We start from the raw sequence: 25,072 nt of genomic DNA, 5'->3' as shown, positions 1-25,072 counted from the left end.
TTAGTAACTGATTCCATTTAATTTACCCTTGCCATCTACTACTTTCTGAATACTATTTGGCAAAGGTACATTTTGGTTTTCACTTCTTGATGTTTGATATGTGTTTTTATCTTATAGTTTTTGGAAAGAAATCAAATCTTTCTCCCTTCGGTAGCCTCCAGCATCAAAGCCTATCGCCGGCGATGACACTAAGGCTGACAGCAATGGGACCATGACATCTAGACTGCAACGACTACCTTCTTCAGCTGCAGGGGCCTAGGGCCAAACATCTGCCCAGGTCTACAAGAAGTATACAGCAGTACCATTCGACATCAAGAAGTTACCATCGAACCAGATACCAAAAGCCATAAGTATAATCCAGAAATGTTAGTTTTTGGCAAGAATTTGAATATATTTGTTGATGCATTTAATAATTCATATTTTTTTTATTACATCTTTATGAACAATGAACATGATTAGTTAAAAATACTGTTTTGTTTGCTTCCATTCTTAATTTTCAGAGTTCATATCTAAGATTAGGACAAGACGAACACACACCTAGAGATAATGAGCTAAGCTTAGGGTGGACGATAGCTATCTTAGTTGGTTGAAATATTATTTTCAATTAGCTGGGGTAGTCTATTGTCGTTTTCGTTTCAGTATTATTTCAAGACAATTTTTTAAAAGTTTATCCTGATGCTGGTTCGTTAAATTGATAAACGTAATTTCAATTGTAACTAATAAAAGTTAGTTTTCACGTTAAGAAAAATAAATAGAATAATTCAATTTTGACCTTATGAATTGTACCGTTACGAATTTGTATAGTTACGAACTGTCGCCGTTACAAGCTGTCATCGTTGCAAACTGTCGCCGTTACTATTTGTGAGGTTACGAACTGTCGCGTTACGAGATGTCTGGTCACGTAAACACACACGTCCAAAATAAGTCCGGAAATGGATAAAGTAACTAATTCTAAACAACTTTGATTATTTAGAGTTTTTTCACTAAGACTTTTCGAGTTATTTGCGAGTCAACGTGTTCATTTTTCAACAAAAAACCACGTTTTTAGACGATTCTACGAAAATAACTCGTCAAGTGAGTATTTTATCGAAAAAAATATTTTTGTGTAGGTATGTATGAAGTCAGTAGACCCAGTGGAAGCAGAGTTGTAGCTAATGAAAAGTAGGTTCTTATTCGTCAAATTCCAAATCGAATATTTCAACGTAAAATAACCAAAAAATGAAGCACTTTTTGGGAAAAACCCATCACAACTTTTTTTAAAGTGTTTAAAAAATGCTTTCATTTTGTTTTTTTAAAAAAGGTTTTAGCATCAAAAGTAAGCAAGTTATGCTCAAAATAAAGTTGGTCCCGTTTTTTTGGTAAAAAAAATTGTGAAAATCACCCCTTAATTATCACTCCAAATGAAATTAATCGGTTCAAAATGCTTATTTTTGAAAAAAAAAAAACTGGTTAATAATTAAAATTTTCCTTTTATGAAAATTTAACTATTAACCATTATTAACCAAATCTTTTTTTTTCAAATAACTTAAAAATTATTAGTGATACCAAAAATTTCAAAGAATAAAAAAATTTAGGTTTTGGTTTTCTGAATACATTGAATTTTTTGTTTCTCTGTAAGACAAAAATTGGTTCAGATATGGCTGTTCAAAATTGGCACTCGTGATTAGTGACTCGTTCAAGCCCTTTCAAAAATAAGCACTTTGAACGAATGAAACTTACAGATCATATAAACAATACATAAGTAAAGTGTGAAACGGTAACAATTAAGTTCATTTGGAATGTTAATTAGGGGGTAATTTTCACGATTTTTTTTACAAAAAAAAGTGACGACTTTTTTTACAAAAAAAAACGTGACCAACTTTATCATAAGCGTAATTAACAGTAAGCATTTTGTTGCTAGAAACTTTTTTAAAAAAACAAAATAAAGTACTTTTATAAGCGCTAAACAAGTTGTGATGAGTTTTCCCCAAAAGGTGCTTCATTTTTGGATTATTTCATGTTGAAATATTCTATTTGACGAATAAGAACCTACTTTTCATTAGCTACTTCTACTGGATCTACAGACTTCATATATACACCATTTTTCACGTCTTTATAAGCTATATTTTTGCTAAGAATTTTTTTTTGATTGATTGATTTTGCTAACTCGAAAAGTATTGACTTAGTGAAAAAACTCTATAGATCAAAAGTTGGTTAGAATTAGTCAGTTTATTCATTTCCGGACTTATTTTGAACATATATTTTTTAACCCTCGAGAAGTGGTGAAACTCACCCCCAGGACAAAATCACACATCGGCGCAATATCACTTTTTTTCCTTGACATGTTAGCTACGTTTATGCCAAATTTCACGTTAATCCAAGCAGTTTTTTAAAAGTCCGATGTTTTGCAATATTTTAATGAGAATGAATAAACGAATATAAAAACGAAGCAATAATGAAAAGCACGAAATTAGATTAGAAACCAACTAAAAGGTCAATATGTATATATTTTTGAAATATGTACTGATTTATTTGTATTCTAACTCTAAGCAAAAAAATGTATTCTTACAAATTCAGGTTTTAGGTGTAACACAACTAATACATACATGGTTACGATCAATTCATAATGGGATACAAAAGGACCAATGAGAATAAACTGACAAATTGACATCATTGTCACGCAGCCTCGTTATATTTTCGGGATCTAGACCAAGTAATTTAGCCAAACAAGGTAAACATGATGTTATCTTCTGGGGGTGATTTGAGGGGGGTCGGTTAAAACTAGGTTTGAAAAGTTTGAAAACTGTCTACAACTTTTGTTATACAACATTTATAATATAACCTCAAAATGATCGAGAAAAATGATGAATATTGTAAGTTATTCAATTATCATGAAACTTAAAGAAAACATATTTTAATGTCTTAAAAAACAGGACGATCCACATATGCAAAAAGACGTGGAAGTTATTCATACTGTGAAAACCAGAAAGATGTCATACATAGAAAGGGCTTGTAGTGATGTAGTGGCAATGATAACTAACCAACGAATTCTGTTGATTTTGTAAGGAAAGATGGCAAAAGACCTCAGGGGCGGCGAAACCCGAAAGATATATTGGCTGAAAAATATCAGAATATCAAAATTTCGAGAATATAATTATTATATCATCAAAACTATTGTTGCACTTCTTCCTTAGATTTTTTTGGATCTGAATGTTTGTGAACTGGATTAACCACTTGCTCACCATATGTAAAATTAATAATTATAATTAACGTACTGACACAAAAAATATTCTCGCCATTGTAATATTGCTAATTAAATCTTCAAATGCAATTACTATTATTATGTAATTAAAAGTAAAACTCATATAATTACTTTTCTGACCTCGGTGTTAAAATAAATGTCACCATTGCCGCATTCAAAAGAAAACAAACAATTTTTAAATTGGTAATGTGACGATAAGTACTCAGACCCAATTGGTTAAAAGCCAAAGCAAACATTGGGTTGTGCGTTGAGATGACATACTTTCAAAAAAAATTGGAAGCAAACTCCGAAAATAAATTAACTGAAATATTAATTGCAAGGAGCTGAGGTGTCAAAATATTCATGTATCCTTTAATAATTATTAAAGTATTCTTTGATATTATTTTGTAAAAATTACTGCCAGAATTTGGTCTTCAGTTAATTTCTTTATAGACCAGTAAGGATCTGTTTTTAGGTGGATGTGAGAGGTGGCATTCAGATTTTTGCGGATAAAGTTAGGCGATAACTTCGTTAATAATAATTGATTTATGCTCCTTCTCAAATATGCCCGGAACACTAATAAAAAAAATAAAATATTTAAAAATTTCAAAAAATTTCGTTTTTTTTTTCTACTTTTTTTTGCTTATAACTTAAAAACTATTCATTTTAGAACAAAGTCGTATAGGAATAAAACAAAGATAATTAAATTTTCTATCAGTTGCGATTAGTTAAAAATGTCTTAATTTATCACCCTTGCTTCAAAATAGCAATAAATATAAAATAAGGGCTATAAAACATAAAGGGCAATAAATATAAAACAAGCCTGTCCTTATTCAATGATTTTCCATCACTTAGGTTACACTTGGAACCTTCCTAATTCGCTTAGAAAATTTTTGTAACTTGCTAAAACCGTACACCAAATTTCATTAAAATTGACTTACTAGATTTTGCATAATAATTTTTCAATCTAAACTTTTTTTAAAAAATTAAAATTTTTTAAAATCTTGCACAACAAAAACTAGAACATACAAAGATTTATCAATTTGTTTACATATAAAGAAGTACTCCACCTATCTAATGCACTTTACAGAATTCAAATCGGATTATTTAAGCAGCCTCAGCAATGTTTTAAAGTTATAAACAATTTTTTGGCTTATAAACAAATTAGTGCTGTGGCCAGGAGGGGGTGCTACGGGCTCCTTTATTTAGATGGACTTACCTAAGTTTTTTTATGTATTTTGACCCGTAGAACACGAATTTTTTGGGTAACAGTTGATCCGGATGTCAATAAGATTGTTATAAACAAAGAACTTGAGAAATTACATAACATCGATTTTTCGCAAAATAAAACATTTTTTTGTATTTCTTGGGTAATTCTAAGCAAAAAATGTTCTTACAAGATTTTTCATAGGATGCATAGTTTTCGAGATAAACGCGGTGGAACTTTCAAAAAATCGAAAAATTGCAATTTTTGAACGCGAATAACGTTTGATTAAAAAATAAAATAGCAATTCTGCTGACAGCATTTGAAAGTTTAAGTCAAATTATACCGGTTTTAATTATTTGCATTGCTAAAAATTAATTTTTTTATTATTAAACAAAGCTATTTGTTTATAAGCCAAAAAATTGTTTATAAATTTAAAACATTGCTGAGGCCCCTTAAATAATCCGATTTTAATTCTGTAAAGTGTATTAGATAGGTAGAGCACCTCTTTATATGTAAAAAATTAGCCAACTTCTAAATGGTCTACTTTTTGTTCAGAAAGATTTTAAAAAATTTGAACTTTTTTAAAAACATTTAGATTGCAAATTTATTATGCAAAATTTATTAGGTCGATTTTAATGAAATTTGGTACACGATTTAAGTATGTCACAAATAATTTTCTAAGCGAATTACTAAGGTTCTAAGTGCCACCAAAGTGGTTAAAAAATATTGAATAACAACAGACTTATTTTGCCCCCTTATTTTGTATTTATTGCTATATTGCAGAAAAGGTAATACCTTAAGATATTTTTTACCAGTCGTATATCATACAAAATTCAATTATCTTTATTTTATTTCTCTACGACTTTGTTCCAAAACGAATCGTTTTAAAGTTATAAGCAAAGAAAGCAGAAAAAAATCGATGTTTGTCGAAATTTTTAAATATTTTAATTTTTTTATTAATGTTCCGGGTCAAGGTTCTAAGTCAATTATTATTACTGAAGGTGTCACCTAACTTTATCTGCAAAAATCCGAATGCCACCTCTCACATCAAAAAATAGACGTTTTTTAGATCCTTACTGGTCTATTACGGAAGTTTAAAATAGTCACTTGTATTAGTACATTCTTTCACAGTTTTTGCTGTAAATTTTAAAGAACCGCTTGGATTGACATGAAATTTGGCACACGCATAGCTAACATGTCAAAGAAAAAAAGTTATATGGTGCCGATATGTGCTTTTGCCCTGGGGGTGAGTTTCACCCTATCTCGGGGGTGAAAAAATATATGTCCAAGATAAGTCCCGAAATGTATAAACTGACTATTATAAGCAACTTTTGTTCTATAGAGTTTTTTCACCAAATCAACACTTTTTGAGTTATTTGCAAGTGAATATGTTCATTTTTCAACAAAATAACCACGTTTTTAGACGGTTTTTCGCAAATAACTTAAAACGTAAGCATTTTGTCGAAAAAAATATTCTTAGCAAAACTATAACCTATAAAAAAGTGAAAAAAAAAACGGTGCATATATTAGGTCTATATACCTAGCAAAAACAGAGTTATAGCTAATGAACAATAGGTTCATATTCGAAAAATTCCAAATAGAATAATTTATATATAATGTATTGATATGATCTTGATTATTGATATGAGATAATATTCTTATATGTCATTTAATTTAATCAATGTATTAATACTAATCTAATTAATTAACCAGATCACATATCAATATGTTTTCAATCTCAGGGCGAATTATAAATTAATTACTTACTTTCGTGGCTTCAAATATTTCTTAATGGTTCCTAATCGGGATAGAAAAGAAAAAAGTAAAAAAATACACATATGGGTTACAATTATAATCAAAATATTTTTTATTTTATTTAAAAGGCAATCAATGCTTAATATTTGCTATTTCTTATTTTTCTTAAACATAACATTTACAAATGGGAATCTTATTTCCTTTTGGTTTTCAATTGAAAGTTTTTATTAACATTTAACTATTAGGAGTTATTAGGAACAACTCTATTTAAGTTTGATGAAGCTTTTCTGATATTATTGATTATGTTATTCAATTTTTTATGTGGAATTTAATACGAAAAACCCATACATTCATGTCCAAACAAATGAGACTGACCTTTTCCTGGTGAACTGAAAATGTCCTCACACAAGACCCGTTTCCTGCTATCCTTGGCTGCGATCAAACCTCGTCCTGGCTTCCAGTAATGTTCTCCTTTGAAAAACTAGCTCGAATAGCTCTCGTTCCCGCTTTTGTCGTGATGCTGTGTTCTACCTTTTTCGAAACTGCTATCAGCTACCGGGACACTCTTGGCTCAAGGAGGTTCTTTTACTCTCGACCTGGCCTACTTCTCGTTCCACGATAGATACTCCACACTCACGGAACTATACCGGCTTTCTCACTCTCCGTACACTACCGTCTACTACTCGACTTCACTTCTCGACAGCTCAAAACATTCTGATCTCTATTTGTCATTCATTCCCCTACTTTCTAAATATCCCTTCCAGATTCACAAATCAATCTTCCACCACCAACTCTCATTCGTAATATTCCTCAAAACCAATTTTTAATCTTTCTAAATATGCTTAATGGATTTCAAAAGAAAATATTTAATTCCCATTCTAAAATACTTTCTAACTATTTACAAATTTTAATGACCTATTCTCTCTTTCAAATGAGTCTTATTTAGCATAGGCTAATGATCGAAACCTTCCGCGAAAACGATAATGAACTATCATCTATTTCACTGAGTTTTATTTAGCATAGGCTAATGATCGACCTTCCGCAAAGAAACGATAATGGTACGCGTCATTCACTTTGTTTATTCTAAGCACATTGTTCCGAGTTTCGTACGCTTATTCTAATCACTTCTTAAAATTACATATAACAATTTGTTGTATACAGGTTGTTTTAAATTTATATGCCCGTGGTTGAGAAAATGGAAAATATTTTATATTAAATTGAATTTTGTTTATAATTATCAAATTTTAATTTTTATATCAAATAGAAATATAACAAATCCCCGCATTGTATTCGATAAAATTTATCTGCATTTTTAAATAAATTTTCTCGAGGCAAAACCAACTCCCTGTATATTTCCTTACTTTAATCTACGTCTTATACCCCTTTTTCTTGTATTACTCTAATTAGTCCCACCTGTAGAGTAATTGTTTCCTTATTTTCAGTGTCCTCATCCTGTGTTAGAGTGTCGGCTATTATGTTGTCTTTCCCTTTTTCCCATATTAATCTTCTGTCTTTTTCCTCAGATTTTTCACATACTTTTACCGTGTATTCTGCATCCTCGTTTTCATATGCCTCCTCTTCAAATGCCACTGTTTCGATCATATCTTTTTCGCTTTCATTTTTTTTGCTTTATTTCTTCTTCTCCTGAGCTCGTCTCTTCTTTTGAGGAATCCCAGGTTTCCTTTGTTTCTGATACTCTCAAATTTTCTTCTTCTGGGCTCAACTCTTCTTTTGAGGAGCCACAGGTTTCATTTTCTTTTGTCTTTTTCTGACTTTTTCTCCCTTTTCTTCTTTGTCCTTGCTTCGTTGCCAAATTCATTTCCACTGTGTGTTCTTTACCTGATTCGTCCGTATTTTGTTTCTCCTGTTCCTTGTCCTGTTCTTCTTCTTTTTCTTCTATTAGATTCATCGTATTATTTTTAAAATTTATCACTACATGTTTTTCTGCCAATTCGTCAACTCCTACTATCATGTCATGTGACATGTTTGGCATTATTACACATTGTAGTGCATACATCTTCTTACCCAGTCGTACCATTACTCGTATGCCTTCATTTATAGTTGCCAATGTCCGTTTGTTTGCGCCCACTAAATTTACCCTAGGTATTTTGTAAATTAAATTTGTTAAGTTAACTTCTTCTATTAGTTTTCTGTTGACCAATGTTATTTCAGATCCAGTGTCTATCATAATTTTAATTGGTTTCTCGTTGATAAATCCATCCACAAATTTTAAATTAACTCCATTTTTCTTTTCGTTGTTTCTTGCCAATTTAATAAACTCCTTGGGGTTACAAAAGATTCCTGTTTGATTTTTGGTTTTTAGTGAGCGCCGTCGTGAAAAAACGCCGGTTGCTCATCGTTGTTTATATTTTCGTCATAATGTCTCTCTCCGTCATATCCATCTGTCTGGGTATTATTTACTTCTCTTCTATTTTCTCTTGGTCTGTCGGATCTGTTTCGGTTTTCTCGATATCCCTGTTCATTTTGTCTACCATTATTTCTGTTTTCTTGATTTGAGCGTGTGGTGTTTCTATTCTGGTATTCTCGATTTCTGTCCTCATTCCATTGCCTATTTCTTTGTTCATAATTTCCTCTTCCGTTGTCTCTATTTTCGTTTTCCCTTCTGGGATTAAAATCTCGTCTTGTATAGTCCCTCCTATTTTCATTTCTATCTCTGTACTCCTGTGTTTCTCGGGGCCTGTAATCTTCTCGCGACCTTCTTGATTTTCTTTCTCTTAAACGCAATTCTCTTATTTGTAGGAATTGGCATAAACTATCTATGTCTTTGTAGTTTTGCAATGTGATATGGTCTTCCAGCGTTTCTTCGAAATGTCTTGCAATCAGTTCGACTAATTGTTCCGATGAGTAATTATATTGTAAATGTTTTGCGTTATAGTAAATTTGTAATGCATATGTCCTTTCTGATATACCCATCCTATCATTGTATTTCCCATTTTGCAATTCCTTGTTAATTTCCAATTGTTGGACTTTTCCCCAGAAATAATTCAAAAATTTTTGTTCAAATTCTTGCCAACTGTCAAATTCTTCTTCTTTGCAATCGAACCATAGGCTTGCTTCATTTTTGAGATGGTTTCTGATAGTTTCTTTTGCTGTTTCGAAACTTCCGATGTGCTGTGTTTTCTTTTTCAAGCTATTTATGGACGGCACTGGGTGTAATCTTCTTACATCCCCGCCAAACCTTATCTTCACGTCATCTGTGCTATGTATAACCATTTCTCTTCTTTCTCCGACATTTTGTTGAGTATTGATTTCCGCAATCTTTCTTTCCACTTCTTCTATGTCTGCTTGAATAGCGTTTTGCAACTTGTTTTCCAAACTTTCCATTTCTTTTTTCTGGCAATTCGTTATCTCCTTTATTTTGATTTTGATTTCTTTAATCTCTAACTCCTGTTTCTCGCTCTTTTCTGCAATCTCTTCTATTTTTTTAACCATTTCCTTCTTAATACTCTCTATATTTCTGTTGTTTTCTTCTATGGCTTGTTTTGTTTCCTGTTGATTGTCATCCATTTTTTGCTCCACTTTATCCATTTTCTTTGATGTTTCTTCCTGATTTTTATCCATTGTCCTTTTTGCTTCATCCATTTTTTGTGACTGGAGTTGCATAAGTTGTAATATCTTATCTATTCCTGATAATTCTTGCTGTTCTGATGCCATGATTGTCGTGTCTAAAATATCTTCTTGGTCTGAATATTCTTTTTGTTTTTTGTTGTCCTTGCTTTGGCTTCTTGTCACAGACATTTGTTTTCAAGAAGTACTGTCCCCGCCAAATATGAAATTTTACTAGTATGTTACCAAGACGACTTTTTCTCACCCAAATATTATAAATTGTCAATAAATATATCAAATGCAAATATCGTAAAAATAAAATATTAAATCAGTTATGTAAAATTTGTACCTAAAGAGATCTAAAATTTTATGTTATCAAATGTAAGTATCTCACTTTTTACCACAGGCATATAAATTTTCAAATACCGGCTTTACTCTTTCTATCCTTCAAATTTGCCACTAGAAATACTTTACAATGCCCTCCACGTTGGACGACAGTTGATGTGATCTTGATTATTGATATGAGATAATATTCTTATATGTCATTTAATTTAATCAATGTATTAATACTAATCTAATTAATTAACCAGATCACATATCAATATGTTTTCAATCTCAGGGCGAATTATAAATTAATTACTTACTTTCGTGGCTTCAAATATTTCTTAATGGTTCCTAATCGGGATAGAAAAGAAAAAAGTAAAAAAAATACACATATGGGTTACAATTATAATCAAAATATTTTTTATTTTATTTAAAAGGCAATCAATGCTTAATATTTGCTATTTCTTATTTTTCTTAAACATAACATTTACAAATGGGAATCTTATTTCCTTTTGGTTTTCAATTGAAAGTTTTTATTAACATTTAACTATTAGGAGTTATTAGGAACAACTCTATTTAAGTTTGATGAAGCTTTTCTGATATTATTGATTATGTTATTCAATTTTTTATGTGGAATTTAATACGAAAAACCCATACATTCATGTCCAAACAAATGAGACTGACCTTTTCCTGGTGAACTGAAAATGTCCTCACACAAGACCCGTTTCCTGCTATCCTTGGCTGCGATCAAACCTCGTCCTGGCTTCCAGTAATGTTCTCCTTTGAAAAACTAGCTCGAATAGCTCTCGTTCCCGCTTTTGTCGTGATGCTGTGTTCTACCTTTTTCGAAACTGCTATCAGCTACCGGGACACTCTTGGCTCAAGGAGGTTCTTTTACTCTCGACCTGGGCTACTTCTCGTTCCACGATAGATACTCCACACTCACGGAACTATACCGGCTTTCTCACTCTCCGTACACTACCGTCTACTACTCGACTTCACTTCTCGACAGCTCAAAACATTCTGATCTCTATTTGTCATTCATTCCCCTACTTTCTAAATATCCCTTCCAGATTCACAAATCAATCTTCCACCACCAACTCTCATTCGTAATATTCCTCAAAACCAATTTTTAATCTTTCTAAATATGCTTAATGGATTTCAAAAGAAAATATTTAATTCCCATTCTAAAATACTTTCTAACTATTTACAAATTTTAATGACCTATTCTCTCTTTCAAATGAGTCTTATTTAGCATAGGCTAATGATCGAAACCTTCCGCGAAAACGATAATGAACTATCATCTATTTCACTGAGTTTTATTTAGCATAGGCTAATGATCGACCTTCCGCGAAGAAACGATAATGGTACGCGTCATTCACTTTGTTTATTCTAAGCACATTGTTCCGAGTTTCGTACGCTTATTCTAATCACTTCTTAAAATTACATATAACAATTTGTTGTATACAGGTTGTTTTAAATTTATATGCCCGTGGTTGAGAAAATGGAAAATATTTTATATTAAATTGAATTTTGTTTATAATTATCAAATTTTAATTTTTATATCAAATAGAAATATAACAGTATATCCAAATAATGAAGCATTCTTGGGGAAAACACATTCCAACTTTTTTAAAGTGTTTTAAAAATCTTTATTTCTGTTTTTATAAAAAAAAAATTCTAGCATCAAATGTAAGCAAGTTACGCTCAAAATAAAGTTGGTCCCTTTTGTTTTGGCAAAAAAAAATCAGGAAGATCACCCCCATTATCAACTTAAATGAAATTAATCGTTACGGCTTCACAAGTTACGTTACTTATGTTGTGTTTAAATGATCTGTAAGTTTCGTCGATTCAAAGTGCTTATTTTTGAAAAAATTGGTTTTAAAACAAAATTAAAAAAATTTTTTTTCAAATCAAAATAACTTAAAAATTGTTTGAGATTCCAAAAATTTTAAACAGTAAAAAAAGTCGGCTTTACTTTTCTGAATATTTTGTATTTTTTTGGTTTTCTGTAAGACAAACAGTGGTTAAGATTCGGTGTCTCCTTTGCATACACTCGTCATAAATGACTCGTTCAAGCCCTTTTAACTACAACTCTGTCAAAAATAAGGACTTTAAACCGATGAAACTTACAGATCGTATGATCAATACATACGAGAGTAAAAAACTTGTGAAGTGGTAACAATTAAGTTCATTTGAAATGCTAATTAGGGGGTGACTTTCCCGATTTCTTACCAAAAAAAAAAGGAACCAACTTTATTTTGAGCGTAACTTGATGATAAAAAATTAAAAAATAAGCATTATTTAAACACTTTAAAAAAGTTAACATGAGGTTTCCCCAAAAAAGTGCTTCGTTTTTTGGTTATGGCACGTTAAAATATTCGATTTGGAATTTGTCGAATATGAACCTATTTTTCATTAGCTATAACTCTGCTTCTACTAGTTATAGTGACCTAATATATACACCATGTTTTTCACTTTCTTACTTGCTATATTTTTGATAAGAATTTTTTTTCGACCAAATACTTACTTTTTGAGGGGGTGAAACTCACCCCTAGGGCAAAAGCACACATCGGTACAATATCACTTTTTTCTTTGACTTGTTAGCTATGTGTATGCCAAATTCCATGTCAATCCAAGCCGTTGCTTAAAATTTAGAGATTTTGCAATATTTTACCTTTAAAGAACGTACTATATGTAATTACACAAAAGCTCTAAAACTACCGAGTTGTAACGCGAGTGACATTTGACAGTTTTAATTTCCCGAACCGAAGGAGAGGGAAGTTATTTCAAATTGTCACGAGGACAATACATATCGGTCATTTTTAAGGGCTCGAGTGTAATTCGGTAAGATTATATTTGATGAATATTTTCTCACGGGCATTTTTTCTCACGGGTTCACCGCTGGTTTACATACATATGATCGCCATTTCCATGGTAACATGCACAATACAAACACAATTATTTTTGTCAAACAAAATGTATTGACACTTGTCAAAACTTATCAAAAATTACCTTTTATAATACTGTTCAAATGTGAATTATAATGTTAAATAAATAAAGTATAAAAATATTAAGAATATTAAATACCTATGTGTTTATGTATATATGTATTTTATTTCAATTTAGGCATATAATATACCTAAAAGCACCTAAATTATTTAATTTTGAAGTTTTGACTCTTGACAAAAACGCATCCATAGAAAAAGTACAGTGTACAACACGAGAGAAAATGATATATTTCTCTCTCACTTGATTTGCGATTTGCTTGATTTGCGAACAAACTTCTGCGCTCGTGAGAAATATGTCTTTTTTCTCTCTTGTTGTACAATATACGTCGCCTGAATATTTGCTAAAATGAATATTTGCTAAAATTACACATGGTTTTCTCTTTAGCAAGTTGTGAAACAATTGTCATTAATGTCAATGAATGTTTATTTTTCCGTAGCAACGAATGACACCTGTCAAGCTACTTAACGACGGGAAATGGTATCAAAAAAATCATCTACATTAATGTCAAGAAAGTGAGAATAAATTGAAAATAATGCCACAATTTTTTTTTGAAAACTTGTTGCCTGGCAATAGACACGAGAGCCCGCAGTGCTCAAGTGACGATTGCCGAATGGAAACAAGTTTGAGAAACGAATTGGAGTATTATTTTCTTATTTATTCTTACTATCGTATGATATTCGACAGATTATTTTTAATATGTATTTACAAATAAAATTCAAGTCTTTGCAAATAAACATTTAGTGATATTAATCACAATTATTGTTTTACAACTTCAAACTGTCAAAGTGAACAGCATGAGCTGGTATAACAAATATTCAGACGAATATATCAATAAAATATTAGTTAAAATTATTTAAAAATACATACAGTTTTTGTTTTCAATCTGGTGGGATGTAGAGTAATATTTTTAATGTTGTTTTATGTGCTATTAGATTGAAAACTTAGTATTTTGCTAGCAGTTGCCGCTACGGCACCCTTGTCATGTCCTTCGTTGCTATTCGTAACTGCACTCCGGGGTTTGTACTGGTTGGGTCAGAGAGAGCAGCATATGTGCCTCCTGATGAGAGACTAATAAGTTTCGAAACCGGTAGAGGTGCTTGCTGCACTCTCTGATTGAACTAGAATATGATGCGGCTGTAGTTTCGTGTTGCAACGAAATTGAAAATGGTTATTCATTTTTGACATACAGTTTTATTCATAAAATAATCTTACCAAATTACACTCGAGCGCTTAAAATTGCCGATTTTTATTGCCCTCGTGACAATTTGACATTAGATGCAGAACTAGAAGTTTATTTTTATTAATTTTCTTAAATGTGACAGTTGTCAAAACTATAAAACTCATTTAAACATAAACAAAATATTTAAAAACTATTCTCATTATAATAATGTACATATAAGTAGAATATTCCCAGTATAATAATAATTAATCTGATTGGGCAGAATTAAACACGTGATGAAAAATTTTACTAACTGATTGGAAATAATCCATATTTTTAACATGCTTAGATGAAGTTGTTGAAAATTTGGTGGAAACATTAAAAATCAGAAGATGTACTGAGAAGTATCACCAACTGAACACCACATCGGCCTAGGTCCTGAGGAAGGCTGGATGATCTAGAAGAAAATATCAGAGAGATGAATATCAAGGAGTGGAAAGTTCAATGTAAAGACAGGAAAAAATATAAAAGAGTCACGACAACAGCAAAAGCACAAATCTTACCTCAGGATAGGATCTAATTACTTATTTCCCGTCTTCTCAGGTGGCTAACAAGTGACAATGGAGAAAAGGTTGGATAAAAAGTCTTCAAACTGTCTGACAGTCAAACATAATTTTTTAACACATTAAATTACCACTTATATCTATACTTGATAATTATACGACCAATATAGACTAAAAGTGGTCCAAAAAATTTATACGTAATTTGTTAATCGTAAAAATATAATGTTTTACCGCTTACCTTATAATCTAATGTCAGCAGGCCATCTTCATTCTGAAACAAAAAATTGGGTTACAATATTGGTAAATATTATACTTGTAGTTTATTACTAAGAAAGTTAGTTTTACATAATAAAAGTCAATGAATAATAATTAGAAATGCATCTAAATCGTTTAAAATACATATCAACACAAGTGAATATTTTTCTACTAGTATTTTTTATACTCCCGTAAGATTACAGGGTTGCGAAAAAGTCTGACACAAGGCTTCATCTTTAAAAAGAGTTAACTTAAAATTATGAAATTTTTTAGGCTATTGATTATATTCAAAATAAGATAGCTAAAAGGAACTACAACGTTAACGGGGTTTTATTATTTCATATGGTCAATCGACATCTATATATGAAAAAACCGCGGAGTGCTACCATTTAAAGGGGTGCGTTTTTGAGAAATGGGTGAATTAGTCCCTGGGCACAGGTTACATTAGGGTGAGTTCTATGCACTTTTGGTATAAACATACCTACATAAAAATTGTTCCTGGTTAAATTTCCTATCTAAATATCGCTTTTTAAAGTCAATGATACTTTTTTTTACAAAAATATATTCAAAAGAAAAAGCACAAAGAAACCCAAAAGAAAGAAATTTTGTTTTTTGTCCCATAACTTTTGTCCACGAGGATATAGGTATAGACATTGCTTTACAGAAAAAAAATCTACATATTTCTTCTTTAAAATGTTGTGTAGTAGAGGTAATTAGGATTTATAGTTTTCGCAATATGATTTTTCAAAGTTCGCCACTCACAGCAATTTTGGGCAATTTTCCTTGTAATTTCGCAAATATTGTTCTGTAACTTTTTTCCACGTAACTTTATGTATATGAAATGGTACACGTAATAGAAATAGAAATCAATTAGCTTTAAAATGGTCTACTGTCTAACGTTGTACGACTTTTTTTTAAAGAGATTATGGGTTTTCAAAGTTTTATACTTTTAACGATTTTTTATAATATAATATAAAAATAAAATTATATTATTATATGATATATTGTATATTATATAATATTATATTATATATAGTATATATAATATAATATTATATTATATATTATATATATATAAAAAAATATTATTTTTTACATTTTTTTACGATTATTTTTGAAGTTTCTCATTATAACTTTTTTTCTTCTACATTTAGGTATATATTATATTATATAATAAAAAAGCTTATTTTGTTTACTTTAAAATTTTGTATTACAAAAAATTCGAGGATTACTTTTGAATAAGATATTATTTTTCAAAATGTAATAAGTACTTGCAACGATTTTTGATTTTAGGATTATTTTTTAAATTTCTCATTATAACTTTTTTTTTCTTGTACATGAATATACTATATATTGCTGAATAAAGAGGGCTTACTTTCTGTTCTTTAAAATGGTGTATCATCTATATTTAAATAATGGAAACCGAGTGATTCTTTGATATTTTTTTACCTGTATTATTTAAAATTATTTCTTTTACAAAAATTACATAAACATTAGTCTTAGAAAACATCACTTTAGTTAAAATTATTTAAACGTTGACATTTAAAAAATTTCAAAATCAAAGTCCATCTCTTCGTTAGCATTAGCTTCAATATCTTCCTCTGACACCTCAGTTATCTTAGAGTCCCACAATTAGTACCCATGCACATGCACCCTTTGCAGAATATTGAAAAACTAATTCCTATCTTCCTACAACCGCAGTTTTTTGTACATCCTTTGGTACATTTACATGCTATTTTTTCAAGCAAAGCTTGTGGTGCAGGAGCTTTGACAGTAAATATTGGAATTAATCCATATTTTGAAGTTTGCCCGGCCGAGTCAAGTGGATCCAAAGTATTATCTATAAAAAATAATATTCAATCATAACACACAATCACATAAAAAAGTTATAAGGAGAAATTTAAAAAATAATCCTAAAATCAAAAATCGTTGCAAGTACTTATTACATTTTGAAAAAGCATATCTTATTCAAAAATAATCCTAGAATTTTTTATAATACACCATTTTAAAGTAAACAGAATAAGCTTTCTTTTTTATTATATAATATATACCTAAATGTAGAAGAAAAAAAGTTATAATGGGAAATTTAAAAAATAATCGTAAAAAATATAAAAACTTGTTAAAAGTATAAAATCTTGAAAAAGATAACCTCTTTAAAAGAAGTCGTACAACATTATACAGTAGAACATTTTAAAGATAATTGATTTCTATTCCTCTTACATGTACCATTGCATATGCCTAAAGTTGCGTAGAAAAAAGTTACAGAAAAATATTTGCGAAATAACAAGGAAAATTGCCCAAAATTGCTGTGAGTGGCGAACTTTGAAAAATCATATTGCGAAAACTGTAAATCGTAACGACCTCTACTAAGCATCATTTTAAAGAGAAAATATGTAAGTTTTTTTTCTATTGAAGCAATGTCTATACCTATATCCCCGTGGACAAAAGTTATGGGACAAAAAACAAAATTTCTTTCTTTTGGGTTTCTTTGGGCTTTTTCTTTTGAATATATTTTTGTAAAAAAAAGTATCTTTGACTTTAAAAAGTTATATTTAGATAGGAAATTTAACCAGGTACAATTTTTATGTAGACGTGTTTGTACCAAAAGTGCATAGAACTCACCCTAATGTAACCTGTGCCCAGGGACTAATTCACCCATTTCTCAAAAACGCACCCCTTTAAATGGTAGCACTCCGCGGTTTTTTCATATATAGAGATTCATTGACCATATGAAGTAATAAAACCCCGTTAACGTTGTAGTTCCTTTCTATAGTACATAATCAATAGCCTATTTGGACACTAAATGGCATAATATTATGCATTTTTTACAAGATAATTCAAGTTTGTTTGACGTCATCGTTTCCAGTATCGCCGCCATCTTATTTTTTTAATTAGCAACGTAGGTTGGGTGATATGCCAAAGAAAAGCTTATTTCATCCACTTTTCAAAAATGATAGTAACTTGACGCAATAATAAATAATTAATCAAATAATTCAAGAAACTTTGTTAAAAACATTAAACATGTAATTTTGTACGCTTGGTATTTGACAACTCATAACTCATAATACAATTGAACTAAATTACAATTTTTTCTAAACAGTAAGTTTTAATGTTCAAAAGTCCATTTGTCCATTTGTCTGTTGAAAATGATACAATCTATGGTGAAAGCTGCAATAGAATTGTTAATCATTTCTACAGTAACGAACTGCATTTCACGACGTACGTGATCTTTTAAATCATTTAGGTTAGTTGGTCCATTAATATAAAAGCGATTTTTCAAGTAACATCACAGAAAAAAATATCAAGTGATGCCAAGTCGGGTGGTCTTGCCGGCCACCCTTTCACCTCTTTCTTGTGATAACCACTACCTAAAAATCACGAAATTTCACTTTATAATTGAAAGAAACCGGCATAAAGGTAGCTTGCATAGAATCCCCTAGATAGAGTTGTACCACGTGCATATTTCCCTCCATTTCGCTCGAGCGGCAGCACTATACCGTCACATATTTAATATGACGTTGACTTAAGGTGTGTTTGTGTTGCTTCTACGTGGAATACCGGCAGATTTTCATAAAACTAATGTTATGACACTTTTTAATTTGTATAACCTTCAATAAAAATATCTTATTTTTGGTCTATACCGGCACATTAAAAGTTGTGCTAGTATGGAATGAATTTTTTGGCAAAAACATACTCTTTGTGTCTCCAAAATATAAGGTTGTGTCGGTATAGAATTTACTTTAATTTAAATACTTTACTTTATGCCATGAAAGAACAAAGTTGTGTCAGTATAAGTTTATTTTTTCTTATATCTCACTCAGAATGTAACAAGAAGAAGAATGTAAGAAGTGGATACAAAACAGAATTAAAGGCCTCTGAAACTCTTATCAAATGTAAAATGTACAACAGGAAGATAGACGTTCCAGCCAGACCAGTTAAAGATCCGTGTAACATCACAAAATGTAGGCAAACATGTACCGGATCGGTGCCGCCCAAAATCACGACAGCCAAAATCACGACAGCCAAAATCTCGACATACAACAATCCTCGAATAAGTAAAAATTCCGACTTTTGTTTAATACTTTTAATACAAAATACTTTTGTTTAGTAACAAAAAATAAAAACAGATGGTCATAAACAAAATACAAGAAATAAATGTAATTATATGTTAAAAAGAAACTTATCAAACCTGTCGGGAGTCTGGCCTGTCGGAATTTTGGCCTGTCGGGATTTAGGCCTGTCGGGATTCTGGCGTGTCGGGATTTTAGACGTCGGGATTGTGGCTGTCGGGATTTTGGCTGTCGGAATTTTGGGGTAGACCCGTACCGGATATGCACCGCATCATTCTCTTTGCCTTATCCCTATGCGGGGTCGGTTTCCCTAATTGAATTTCTCCACACAATTCTATCTTGGGTCATATTGAAACAGGCTGGAAGAATCACAATCTAAATATCGCAAAAGTCCGTCTCTGTCGTTATAGATAGAAGTAAGACGAAATGTACTTCCCAACGCGTTTCTCTTAGGCCACCCACAAGAAAGCGGAAGGATTAATATTTTAAGAAATTCTAGACGCCTAAGCTGGTCATTTAGCTATTGCAGGCAGTAAAATGACAAAGAGACTTTAGGGCTCGAATACAACTTTCCTAAAAGTATTTACTTTGCACAGGATATGCCTCATAAAAAAAAGAATAGGAAAGATTGCTAAGTGTTTGAGTGATAGAAATCTCAGAATTCCACAAGGTTACAACGCAGTAACTTTCGTGGGAATCCTTAAACGGTTACAAAAAGGACACTCGTGGTGATTGGCCGAAAAAGAAACGTATGATCATAATAAGGCTGGTCTAAACATTATTTCCCAGCTATGTGATTGGTACGAAAATTTCGGAATGATGATTATTGGTCAAATTATGCGATAGCTGTGAAAAAGGGAGGTGAATATAGAGAGCAGAGAGGAATCTTGTCCGAGATTAGGACAAGAAGGAAGCAATTAAGTTCTAGCGGTCATGCAGTGAAGACCTGCATTTTTTCTTTCTGTGCCTAAATAGGCAAAATGGAATCTTAAAGATTCTGTCGTGAAAATCGCAAGTGCGATATGTTGTCTTAAATACCATACCGGTATATTCTCTGTGTTGTGTCCGGTACGATAAAATAATAGTTTTCTTAGTACGGCGTGTAATATGTTTCGTTCAAACAGAACTTAGTTCAACATTTGCGGATAAGACTTCCGTTTAATATGTTTCATATAAACCGCACTTAATTCAATCTTCGTGGAACGCAGTTCCATTTTTTTTTAAAGACAATGGTCTAAATAAAATATGTTTAATTATCAAGTCAGTGAGAAGTATCACTAATAATCATGAATGCAGTTATTTTCTTTTCATAAAACAAAAAGAACTATGGAATTTTTATTTTTCGTATAATATAATAACAATTATGTAACAGTACTTTAACTCTAAAAATGAAAGTGAAAAGTGAAAGTGATTTCGTCGTATCCACAACTCTGGCGAGCTAACCCGATTCCAGCAATTCAACAACAACGGATTATCACCAGGTATTTTGCAATAAACTGTTTCGTTCCTTTTCCTTTTTTTGAACTTTTAAGATGCAACGCGAAAGACTTATTTTTTTATTTTTCTAATCAACTCAGTTTAATGACTATTTTCTATCTAAATAAATGGTAACTATGTTAAAACTTATTTCGTCTTTTTCTGTTCGCACAATCCATCTATGTATCCTTATTGTATTAGGAAATGCAGCCTACCACAGACAACAAGGGTAAGTACCATTAGTAGTCAAAGGGATACCATTTTTTTCGTAACATTTTTGTAATTTTTATATAGATAAATAGCAATAGATTCTGATCTATTATGGCGCCCAAAAAATTAATAATTTCTTTTCTTTAGCTTAAATATTGTTGTATGAACTCACACCCTAAAATCTCTTGATGATTAGAGCCGCCGGTGCGATTTTAAATTATGTAGCACGTATTTTTTTAAGTTTATGTACATCACATGTTTAGCTAATTTGCCGTGCTTCAATATCAATGTTAATCCTATTTACCAACATGTCCTGCCTTATCGTCTCCCCCCAGGTCTTCTTTGGTCTTCCTCTCCTACTCCTTCCAGGAATCTGCACTTCAGCTATTCTTCGTATTGGGTGATTAACGTCTCGACGTTGAACATGACCAAACTATCTTAACCTATGCTCTCTCATTTTGGGATTAATTGGTGCCACACCTAGACTTCCCCTAATATACTCATTTCTAATTTTATCCTTCTTTGTCACTCCACTCATCCATCTAAGCATTCTCATTTCCTCCACATGCATTCGTTGTTCCTCTTTCTTCTTCACTGCGCAACATTCAGTTACGTACATCATAGCCGGTCTTATGGCTGTTTTATAGAATTTTCCCTTCAGCTTCATTGGAATTTTTCTGTCACACAACACACCACTCGCTTCTTTCCACTTCATCCATCCAGCCCTAATTCTACTACATGCATCTCCATCTATTTCTCCATTACTCTGTAATACCGATCCCAGGTACTTAAAACTATTGCTTTTTACAATCAGTTCACCATCCAAAGACACCATTTTATTTGTAGTAACTCCATCTTTAAATGAACATTCCAAATACTCTGTTTTTGTCCTACTAAGTTTTAAACCATTTTCTAAGTCTCTTTCACTATTTCCTACTAACACGACAACATCAGCATACATTAAGCACCATGGAATGTTACCCTGCAGTTTCGCTGTTATCTGGTCCAAAACTAATGAGAATAAATACGGACTAAGCACAGAGCCTTAGTGCAATCCTACTTTCACATGAAATTTATCAGTCTCTCATACACAATCTTTATCTCATCCCTCACAATCTTTACATATTCACCAGGGATTCCTTTCTTATTGAGTGCCCACCACAGAATTTCTCGAGGAACTCTATCATATTCTTTCTCAAAATCAATGAATACCATATGAGCGTTTGTTTCTTTACTCCTGTATTTTTCCATCAACTGCCTTATAACGAAAATTGCATCTGTTGTTGATCTGCCCTGCATAAAGCCAAATTGATTCTCGGATATTTCGGTCTCTTCACGTATCCGTCTATCAATTACTCTTTCCCATATTTTCATGGTGTGGCTAAGCAGTTTTATAGCCCTGTAGTTTGTACATTGTTGTATATCTCCCTTGTTTTTGTAAACAGGTACCAGTATACTGTTTCTCCATTCGTCTGGCATTTGTCCAACTTCCATAATTCTATTAAATAGACCTGCTAGCCACCTTGTTCCTGTCTCTCCCAATGCTCTCCATACTTCCCCAGGAATATCATCTGGTACTACCGCTTTTCCTTTCTTTATTTTTTGAAGCGCTTCAGCCACTTCCTCCTCTGTTATTTTGGTGACCATTGCTGCTACTGTCTCCGTTGACTCTACAGGCTGTCTGTCAAATTCTTCATTTAATAAGCTGTCCACCTTAAATACTTTAATAAGCTTTAATACTTTGTCCATCTCTTTTTGACACCCCTTTCGTGAACTAGTACATGAACTAGTACGTGAACATGTATGTAGTATCAGAAAATGTCATAATGTCATAAGTTTATTCCTTTCAAAGATAAAGCCTTGTTGCCAGACTTTTTCGCAACCCTGTATATATCCTCTTTATGGTCCAGATCCCGTTTTTATCTTTTGTGTTATTATTAGAATTGGACGTTCGCACTTTATAGGGTTGAATGGTTCTTTTCCGATTAATTTTAGCAAAGCGAGATGTATTATGGCTATGGCTGGCCGCGATTCTGACCGCTAACTGCTTTCAGGACATTATAATATACAGTACATATATATGTATCAAATTAGATCAATGACAGAAACCAAAAACAAAAGCTAAGAATCAATTTAACAAATTACATTTTGGTAGTGGGATAACAAAATTGGAGAACTGCGGCCACGGACAGAAGGAAAACAGCGAAAAAATTCCAAGCCATGGGCTTTTAATTCCTGTTGGGCTGTATATACAGAGAGGGGCTTAATTATGGAATAAATTCATTTTCTCTAAAATGGACGATTTTGGAGAAAAATCCCGAAATAGGTCGATTTTTCATATTAGTGACGTTATCCATCTATGTAAGCGTGATGACGTAATCGATGATTTTTTTAAATGGTAATAGGGGTCTTGTGGTAGCTCATTGGAAAGGGTGGTCAATTCTCTATTCAGTGCTATAAACATTAATATCATTATTTATACAGGATGACCAAAAAAAATAATTTTTGAATTAAATTAATTGACGCAAAAAGAAGAATGTATGTAATTTATTTAATTCAAAATACATTGTATTGCTGTCAGAAAATAGAAAAAAAAATGTTTATTTCACAAATAAACATTTCTTTTCGCTTAAACTAAATCACAAACAGCCTCCCGCCTACCTCTTGGCAGTTTGAATATTTAATTTAAGCGAAAAGCAGTGTTTATTTACCAAATAAACATTTTTTTCTTCTATTTTCTGACAGCAATAGAATGTATTTTGAATTAAATATATTAAATGCATTCTTCTTTTTGCGTCAATTAATTTAATTCAAAAATTATTTTTTTGGCCACCCTGTATAAATAATGATTTTAATGTTTATATAACTGAATAGACAATTAAACACCCTTTCAAATAAACTACCACACGATCACTATTCCCATTAAAAAAATCATCAATTACGTCATCACGCTCAGATGGATGAAGTCACTAGTATGAAATACATATATACCAAAAAATTGTAAGTTAAAAATAAAAAGCGACTTGTTTCGGGATTTTTCTCAAAAATCGTCCATTTTAGAGAAAATGAATTTATTCCATAATTTTGCCCCTTTCTGTATATAAATTTTGGTAAAATAAGTCAGAAACATGTGTAAAGAGAGGGTGGGAACTCTTTGATTGACATGCACTTTTTCTTTGAGTTTTGATGGTTTGATCAATAATAATACTTATATGAGTAGGGAAATGTTAAAGATTTTGGCTGTTCCGAATTCAAAGCTTTAGGCATAGTTTAGTTTAGGATAAAGCCATTCAAGGAATATGAAAGGAGATTACAAAATTCTCGGCTGAAGGAAAAACAGGGTTGCTTAATGCATGTGGTGACCACTAAAAAATTTTTAATAAATTCAATAGTTCAAATACTAATTGTTTTTTTTAATGCTCAGATCTGTAGATTAGTATTTCAAATCGACATTTTTTAAATACAATAATAATGTATACAGGGTGTCCCAATTTAGAGATATGACGTCATCGTTGATTTTCTTAAATGACAACACTGTCATTTTGATAGCTATTTTGATAGGGTGTGTAAAGTTAAACATAACTGCAAAATATCAAATTTTTATTCCCTATCATTTACAAGATAATAAAAAAACAAGTAATTAAATAATTGAATTTAATTATTTCAATTAGGCAAATGCTCATAATGTTGGCCATTGACTATTTGATATCCTAAAAGCGATCGAACTTCGTTTTGAACATTATGAGCATTTGCTTAATTGAAATAATTAAATTCAATTATTTGATTACTTGTTTTTCATAACTTTGTTATTTTTTATTATTTTGTAAATGGTAGGGAATAAAAATTTGATATTTTGCAGTTATGTATAACTTTCCGCACCCTATCAAAATGACAGTGTTGTCTTTTAAGAAAATCAGCGATGCCGTGATATCTCTAAATTGGGACACCCTGTATACATTATTATTGTATGTAAAAAATTTCGATTTGAAATACTAATCGACAGATCTGAGCATTTTTCAAAAAAACAATAATTAGTATTTGAACTATTGAATTTATTCCAAATTACAGACTCACTCTGTATAATAAACTCTATTTACAATAAATTAACCCTTTGAATTATAATCCTTCCACCGTTTCCGAATTGGTTGACAATTTCTCGTTTAGGAATGAAGTGAGTATATAGGGTGAGGCAGATAAAGGGCCTATTAGAAATATCTCGAGAACTAAAGGTAACTGAATTATGAAAATTGGAAT

General features: G+C 31.4%; 1 protein-coding gene across 1 annotated transcript in view; it reads right to left on the bottom strand.

Annotated features, from left to right (window-relative positions):
• LOC114332919 (tyrosine-protein kinase Src64B) overlaps window positions 1-25,072 on the bottom strand; it is a 699,550-nt gene that overhangs the window by 321,405 nt on the left and 353,073 nt on the right. The window contains exon 2 of the mRNA XM_050653635.1: window positions 15,046-15,078. The gene's annotated coding sequence lies outside the window, so the exon portion shown is untranslated. The remainder of the gene's footprint in view (window positions 1-15,045; window positions 15,079-25,072) is intronic.

Source organism: Diabrotica virgifera, chromosome 6 (genome assembly GCF_917563875.1).
Source record: "Diabrotica virgifera virgifera chromosome 6, PGI_DIABVI_V3a".
Lineage (NCBI taxonomy): Eukaryota > Metazoa > Arthropoda > Insecta > Coleoptera > Chrysomelidae > Diabrotica > Diabrotica virgifera.
The sequence above is the reverse complement of the archived record's forward strand: the minus strand, read 5'-3'. Positions and strand labels throughout refer to the sequence as shown.